Genomic DNA, 7,824 nt, shown 5'->3' with positions numbered 1-7,824 from the left:
GACAAATTGAGCTGTTGACCCTGGAGTTCAGAGAATCAAACAAGCAGTTAATGCACCTCACAAATGGGAATTTTGAGCTAAAACATAGCTTCTTTGGATCCTCTCCATATCCCTGCACTAAACAAATGAAAGAATAAAGAAAAAAAACAACAACAACAAAAAAAAAACATCTAGTCTTTGTCATTGTCATTAGTTCACCTGTTTGTAGACACAAAAACATAAAACCAATCAACATATCCCACTGTTCTTTTATTAATTATAGGCTTTTAAGGTGCAGAGCTGGAGCTGAAAGATGCATAAAAATCTAGAACTCTTTAGTACTCCAGAATGAACATTTCGAGTGATATTTTACTATTTCCATCATTTTGATTGTGTGGCACAGTGTGCACTGGAGGCTGGAGAATCCACCTTAAACATACTCCACTCCGGCTTTTCCTTCTCTCCCTTCATGTGCAGCGCTGGTTCATACGTTCAGTGATGCCTCTGCAGCCCACAGACTGAGCGGTACAGGAAGATACTACGCTCTGCGGGACCGTACCGTGCAAGTGACGTGCCGTGATCTGTGCTGACTTCAGATCATTTTAAAGGAAACAAGGAGATTTGAGCGGAAATCACAGGATTACTCTTTCAGGGGCTGCCGGACGGACTCCCCTCAGACAAGGTAGGCAGCAAATGTGTGCATGTTGCGCTTCCCCCCTACTCCCGTCCCTACGCTTCATTCATCCTGCAGAGAGAATTTGTTTGTCATCAAGTAAAGTGACCATGTGAAATATGCACTTTTGGACTGGTGGGATTCAGACCGTAATGTCCTGTTGTGTTGTCTGATTTTTTTTCTTTTGCACGGAGATGTACAACTTTGTCTTAATTCTGGTAATTTTATAAATACGGTTAACATGCCCGACAAACTTGGTAGACTGCTTTATTTTAATTGGCGCGTTGACAGCTGTCCCTACTATCGCCATCTGTGATAACGAGGCAGTTGAGGAATATCCAATCATCCCCATCCGTGCGCTTTGACGGCAGACCTGCGTCTGCTATTGCGTATTTGGCATTTAAATATGAGGACTAGCTGCAGGATTTCTGTTTTTCTGCAGCGATCGTACTTCTACCTTTTCTCTTTACCATCCATTAACGCTGTTATCACTTGTGGGATGAGGTCGCAGCTTTATTCAGTGTCATCTCACCGCACATTAAGGGCTGTGGGATGTTAAATTGACCTCCAGTCATTCTACAGCATGTCTTCAGTTTTGAGGAACACTCTCAAACCTTTTCGCCCTCATCCTTAGTAATAGGGACTACATGGATCATTCATGTATCCATGCCAAACTTATTCAGCCTCTTTGGTACCCAGCTATCTTCAAAGATAGTTCAGTTTCTCTGAGTCTGTCCTACTAGCACTTCTCCACACTGACTGTGTGATTACAGTCATTAAAACACTGCCTGAAGTAGCGTTGCCAGTGCAATTCAGCCAGTATAAAAGAACAATGTTACATCTGCAAATTACTCTCCAGACTGAATCCAGATGCGATTTGAATGGATCACTTGTCTGATCTAAATGCTTGAGGGGTTTGTCTTGGGTGATAAAGTTGTTTGTCTGCCGGTTGAAGATGAAAATTATTCTATTAGGATATACCCAGTAATTAGGCAATAGTGTTTGAGCTGAGGCGAATGCAATAAACCTCTTCTTTCTAGAGAGGTAGACTGAAATCCTAAGATCAGGAATAAGAGGTCAGTGAAATATGCCGAAGCCATAATTCATCAACTAATTAGAATGCAAAGCCTGAATAACGGGGAAAACACGTCTTAACGCTGCAGTTGAACTGAATTCCTTTTTTTTCTATTCTCTCCTTGTGTTATCGTTAGTTTTGCTTTTCTACCAAAAGGTGTAAGGCGGACATTTTTCTGCTCTCTTATCTAAAGTATGCAGCAGTCCAATCCGGCAATCTGTTGATCTTCCCACTGCTGCCTGTGGAACTCGTGAAAAGACCAAACACGCACGCTTTCCTTATTATTCACAAGGCCACAGCAGTCTCCCTCACGCGCCAGAGACTGTCTGCTTCTTCCTTGACTGTAGGGGTTTCATTGTACTGTGAAAACAGAAGTCTTCCATTTTTTTGCCTGTCAAGTAATGTTAGTCTCTGTGCTGAACTCTAGGAGCTCATGCATCGTAGTCCAGATTTTTCTCTTCAGTTTTGCCAATAAATGAAACGAATCTACCTCTGCAAATATGTTATGACTGGACCCTATTTGGTTCTTTTTTTTTATTGTCGGTGAGCCAATAATTTTTTTCTGCTCCTGAGTTGTTTATTCAACTTTACATATAATATCAAGTTCATCATCACATTTATTTGCATTGCACATTTCAGCAACAACAGAATTTAAAGTGATTTAAATATTAATAACTGGCATGTGTGTATGATTGATCTCTGCACTTTTAATACAGCTTTTAAACAATGTTAGTGATTTTCTTTAATTCACACTGGCTCAAACTTGTACAAACGGGCCACTGCAGTAATGTGAGCTTAACATCTGTGTGGGAAGACCATGCTCCAAAATTAACGCCTTCAAGCACATGTGAAATTTTCAGCTGCCTGCATGAATAAGGAAGATGTTTATGGCCAGATAAGACAAAGATTGGGTCATTTCACCAATGGTTTAACAGTTTATTGACGCCAAGGAGAGGTTTTAAAACCTAAACACAGTACTAACTGTCAGGCATATTGGTGTCGGCATTATTCTTTGGGCTGTTCTTCTCACAGTCGTATGAAATAATGAAGAGAATACCCCCCATCAACAGACTGTTGAAAGTTTGAAATATATATATATATATATATATATATATATATACATTATATTCTTCTTGCGTTCCACCCTGGAAAAACATTAGCACCCCAAATTTAATCACATTATGCCATTGCATGAGTATATGTATTTTCTGACCTGCACTAAAAGTCATCTTCTCTGCTACAAGATGCCTACAAACACTGCCTTAGTTAATCCCTTGTAGGTGATGCCAGTGGAATATTGGGGATGCTTTCAAGTGAGATAAGAGCTGTTTAATAATTCAACATCTCTGCATCTTTTTCACACTTCTCACATACCCCAGCATGTCTCGCTTGATTATGCAGATAATGCTGTCCAGATGAAATGCGTCATCACAGAATGGCCTTGTTGTTGCGCTGTTTGAGATTGACTTTGAAGCATCAGAACACAGAAATTAAAATGAAATTATACATCTAGATATAAATGTAACAAATGGCCATTGCGTTTTCAAGGACCAGAGGGTAGAGGAGCATTGGCACAATGATTGCTTTCTAACACCCCAGGGGTTGTCGCACAAGAGGATTCTGCAAAGCGCAATGATGACAGACCTGTTACTCATAACTTGTGCCCCCCTGCAGCTTTTATTAAAGAAGGCCAAAAGTCTCGACTGTGTCGTAATGACGCTTGTGGATGACAGCTCTGATGAGTCAGGTGTTATTGTGTTCTCCAACGTGCTGTAAATCCTGCCTGTGTGTTTTTTCCTTTGCCAATTTTTAATTACGCCGCACTGTTGGCAAATCGGGCCCCGTCAAGTCTAAATATGTCTCGCTAACTCTCTGTCACTTGCGTTGGAGAACAGGGGATGTTCCATTTCCAAGACACCCCCCTTCGTCAACAATCTCCGGCCCCCCCACCAGAGAAGGGAAAAGTTATGTGGCCCTCACAGGAAAAAGTTTGGGGACCACTACTCTAAGCACTCCCGTATGAATCCTGTAATTTTAGAGCACTTTTGTGCCGTAGAGCTGTCGTAAAAGAACTACTAGCAATCTAATGTAATGTCCTAACTTTACTTCTCAGTGCTACGCTGGTAAAAATTTTAAAGGGTTAATAGATGAGTGCTGTTGTGATGAGTTCATGTAGGAGGAATTTCAGAAACGGCAAGGTTTTAAAGAGACAGGGGACCAATTTCAAGGTGTTAAATTAGTATGTAAAATGCCTTTTCATTCATATTTGATATATAGATATAGCATTTTTATAATAACTGAAGATAACATAGTGGTTTGATTCTGCTGTAATATGTCACTGTGTCTGGAAAACACATAATACTGCCTCTTTAATTACCATGACTCATTTATTTGTTAGATATTATCATTGATGAGACAAATAAAAAAAAACATTTTTGATCAATTTGGATCATGCACTGGCAAAGTGCATGATCTTAGATATTTCTGTTGCTTTCCTGGATAGGCAGGTTTATGTTCAAGATTTCTGTGTGACATGACTTTTTAAAATCATAGGTAATTGAATGTCTGATGGAAAATAGGACTGTTCAAAATGATGCTAAATAAAAAAAAATAAATCATACTTGCTGATTTCTGAAGGCAGTTTGACAATATACCCCTTCCGGTCTCTTTTCCTCTCTGTTTGTAGTTTGTATGTTTGCAAACAAGCTTGGTACTCCATTGTTACTTCAAGACTTTTGTCTGTCTCCATTATTTTGTCAGCTTAAGCATAAAGAATTTGACTGTTCTTTTTTTTATGTTTTCCAAGAATCAAAACAATCTGGACATCAGTCATGAACGTACAGTTTGTTTTCTTCTTTCTTTGTTGCAAAAAATAGGACTTGCTTTGGTAGTATAAAAATGTATTCTAGACATGCTTTTTGTCAGGGGACACTGTTAATTCTGGTGGGAGAAGTGGGGAGAAGGAAAGGAAGACATGTTTGTATGCCTTCCAGCAACTGGAGCATGCTCCAACTGTGAAAGGCCAGTGCCATTGTTGGGTAACATAATCCACCAGGGAGGCCTTAAGCCGGAGACTGAGGGAGAGCTGCCTTTATCAACGTCCCCGTACGGATGCAGATGCCTTTCAGTGCTCGAGTCTGCTGTAGAATGCTAAGCAACTGTTACTTAACTTGTGTGATGGAGTATACACATTCTAACCTTGTTATAATTCTGAATTTAAAGAATGCAATGTGCCATGCCTGTATAAGGAATGGCAGCGATGGTGGCAGATTCTCATTTAGTTTTTCCATGATGTCAAGGTGAACAGATATATGGCCAAATGTGGATATACAAATGGCTCCTCTGGGGTAAAGGCATCCCGTAGATAATGGTGTGTTGATGATTTTAATGAAGTGTTGTGGAGTGTATGGTCATCTGCAGAATTGATGCAGATAATAATGTGTCTGTGAGAAGTCTCTTTATGGTTACTGTGGCTCAAGATTGATTTTATATAGACTTCTGCTTCTGTATTGGATTCCCTGGAATCTAATAAGCTCAGGCATTGCTGCTCACAAGCAGAAAAAGCATACAGTAGATTTACAGCACTGACTAAGCATATTGTGCACTTGTTGTTGGAGCTGCAGCAATTACTGATTCATTAGTGCCACACTTGTATTATCACATCAAATCACATGTGATTTTAGAAATACAAAAATACTTAAAATGCCATGTTTGTACTTGGAAGAGTATTTAACTTTGCATGTGCAATTCAGTTCCAAATCAAGCGTACAAAAACAAAATAAAAAGAACAATTAACAAGCATTTAAAAATGAATTGTGAACAACCATTAGGTGAACAACACAAGGTCCAAAACAACCATTGTTGTTTAAGTTCAGTGTTAAAGGAGCTGGGCATTTAATACGAAAAATACTTTATTTAAAAAAAAATACTTTTGTATTTGTTGCTTGTGGCTACATGAAGTAATAGTTGGTGCTCATTTATAGAACATAATATTGCCAAGCAGGGCTTATTTGCCCAAATTACAATTCATTTTATATTTTCTATCACATTTTGTGACATTTTGCTTCTAAAGAAAACAATTTGTATCATGTCGTTCAGAACATAGGATTGTCAAGTAACACATTGAACTGAATAGACGTTTGGACCAGTAGGTCATGTGACTTTAGCTCAAGTAGTCTGAGAGTTTTCTTCAACTTTGAGGCCTACTATTTACAAATTGAAGAAGCCTTACTTTTTAACATAAAGTCCAATTATGTTCAAACAAGTGGTTAGCCAGGGTTTTAAAGTCGTAGGAACAGTAGCATGGAAAAACCTTGATACAGAAAACTACTTAGGGAACAAACCTTCAGTGCATGCTAAGTTTGAAAAATGGGGAAGATTTGGATCTTATTAATAAGGAATCTCCACAAAGCCTGATGTGTTTGTTGTAGCAAAAACAAAAACACAGCAGTGATAACCATTCATATATATGGTAGCATTGTATCGATATGTGCACACAGTGAAATCAAGGTTTCATTTTCTGTATGCAGGTGCTCATACATTGGTTAGATCACTTGTCTTTAGGCATGACAATGATGAGAAAAAAGTATTCATGCCTTTAATGAAAAAAAAAAAATCACATTATTCTTTCATGGCTAGAGACATCATAGGTTATGGATCAGTAAAACAATTTTTCCTGGTACTATTTGCAATTATTATTTTGGGGGGGAAACAGTTTGAATTTTGGAGTTTAGAAAATAGTTAGGATTTTTTTTTAATCAAAAAGAGTTGATTCAAATCTGTTTTACTTTGTATATTTTTAATTAGTAAAACAGGGACACTTGAGGACTTTACAGTCACAATTATCTTGACAGTGTAATAGCGTCTGCTGTCAGCCTGGAATTGTAAGATGGTGTTTTTAATGTGTCATAGTCCCAAGGTACATTGTCTAATTATTTTAGTAGGAGTAATAATTTCACTGCAGTCGCCGGGATGTGATGATCCACAGTCAGTGCTGCTGTCATGTCAGCCTATTTAACCTCCACAAAGTGCAGATTTCATGTGCCACAATAACCAATTAGTATGACATTTCCACTGTTCCCAGGCACTGAGTAGGGACATTTGTCTTCCAAATATCTCGGTGACCTCCGTTGTATTATATTTCAGTTTGACATAATTTGACATAACAAAATGATAATCTTGCATTAAAACAGAGCCAGGCTTTCTGATGATGGTAGGTCAGTGGTTATTGTTCTGAAAACACAATTGAGATACAGCCTCCTGAAAGCTGAGCTCAATCATCAGTTGGGGAACTTTCAATCACGTGGTTATATTGACAGTTTCAATCACGTGGTTATATTGACAGTTTTGGTGTTTCCCAGAGCTATGGATTAACTTTCTGGAGCAGCAGAGGAGCTTCTATGCCAGTGTCCCTCCATGCCACAGCTCTCTGCAGTACCCTGCAGCCTCTGGCTTGGCCGCCTCTCACTAGCTGTGACAGTAGACAGAGAAAGACGATGAATCAGATGCACGACAAAGATCTCCCCGGCACTGATGACGACTCGGTTTCCGGAGATCGTCGTGTGTGTGATCACACACACTCACTCCCATGAGGGAGTGAGTGTGTGTGATCACAGTTACATTTATTTTAAAATTCTTAAGTCAGTTTGGATGAGAACCATGTAACTGATCAAACTGTGTGTCTGTTGTGTAAATTCTGTTTTTTGAAAATCCTGATTCATCGAACACACTGTATGAGATTCTCATAGTGTCACACCTGAATGCAAGTATAGCAACAATTATTCATACTTCCACTAATATGTAATTGTTTCACGATGCCATCGTTATCTTTTAAGAGTTTTATCAGCTTATTCCACAACTAGATCTGAATCTGTCTACATCTCCCTGCTTCGGAGAAGTAGTTGGCCTCAAGTTACCTTATGCTAGTCCGAATCTCCGCAGGAGGTCAGACTATCATGTCTCCAAACATCGAAGTAAGCCTTTGTGAGCCCAGATCCTGTGTATTTAAAGCAAGGAGATTTATTTCAAGAGCCCATTACACAAGATAAGCTGGAAAAGGTAGGTCTCTGAATGGTTCACTGGAGCCTATTTTTAAATC

The 7,824-nt window shown here is 39.0% G+C and overlaps 1 protein-coding gene across 3 annotated transcripts in view; it reads left to right on the top strand.

Annotated features, from left to right (window-relative positions):
- The first annotated feature begins 446 nt into the window (after nucleotides 1-446).
- Nucleotides 447-7,824, top strand: part of dlgap1b (discs, large (Drosophila) homolog-associated protein 1b) — a 98,502-nt gene continuing 91,124 nt past the window's right edge. For all 3 annotated transcript variants that reach the window (XM_016673174.1, XM_007555614.2, XM_007555615.2), the window contains exon 1: nucleotides 447-661. The gene's annotated coding sequence lies outside the window, so the exon portion shown is untranslated. The remainder of the gene's footprint in view (nucleotides 662-7,824) is intronic.

The sequence above is a fragment of the Poecilia formosa genome, unplaced genomic scaffold (genome assembly GCF_000485575.1).
Source record: "Poecilia formosa unplaced genomic scaffold, Poecilia_formosa-5.1.2 Scaffold71, whole genome shotgun sequence".
Lineage (NCBI taxonomy): Eukaryota > Metazoa > Chordata > Actinopteri > Cyprinodontiformes > Poeciliidae > Poecilia > Poecilia formosa.
The sequence above is the reverse complement of the archived record's forward strand: the minus strand, read 5'-3'. Positions and strand labels throughout refer to the sequence as shown.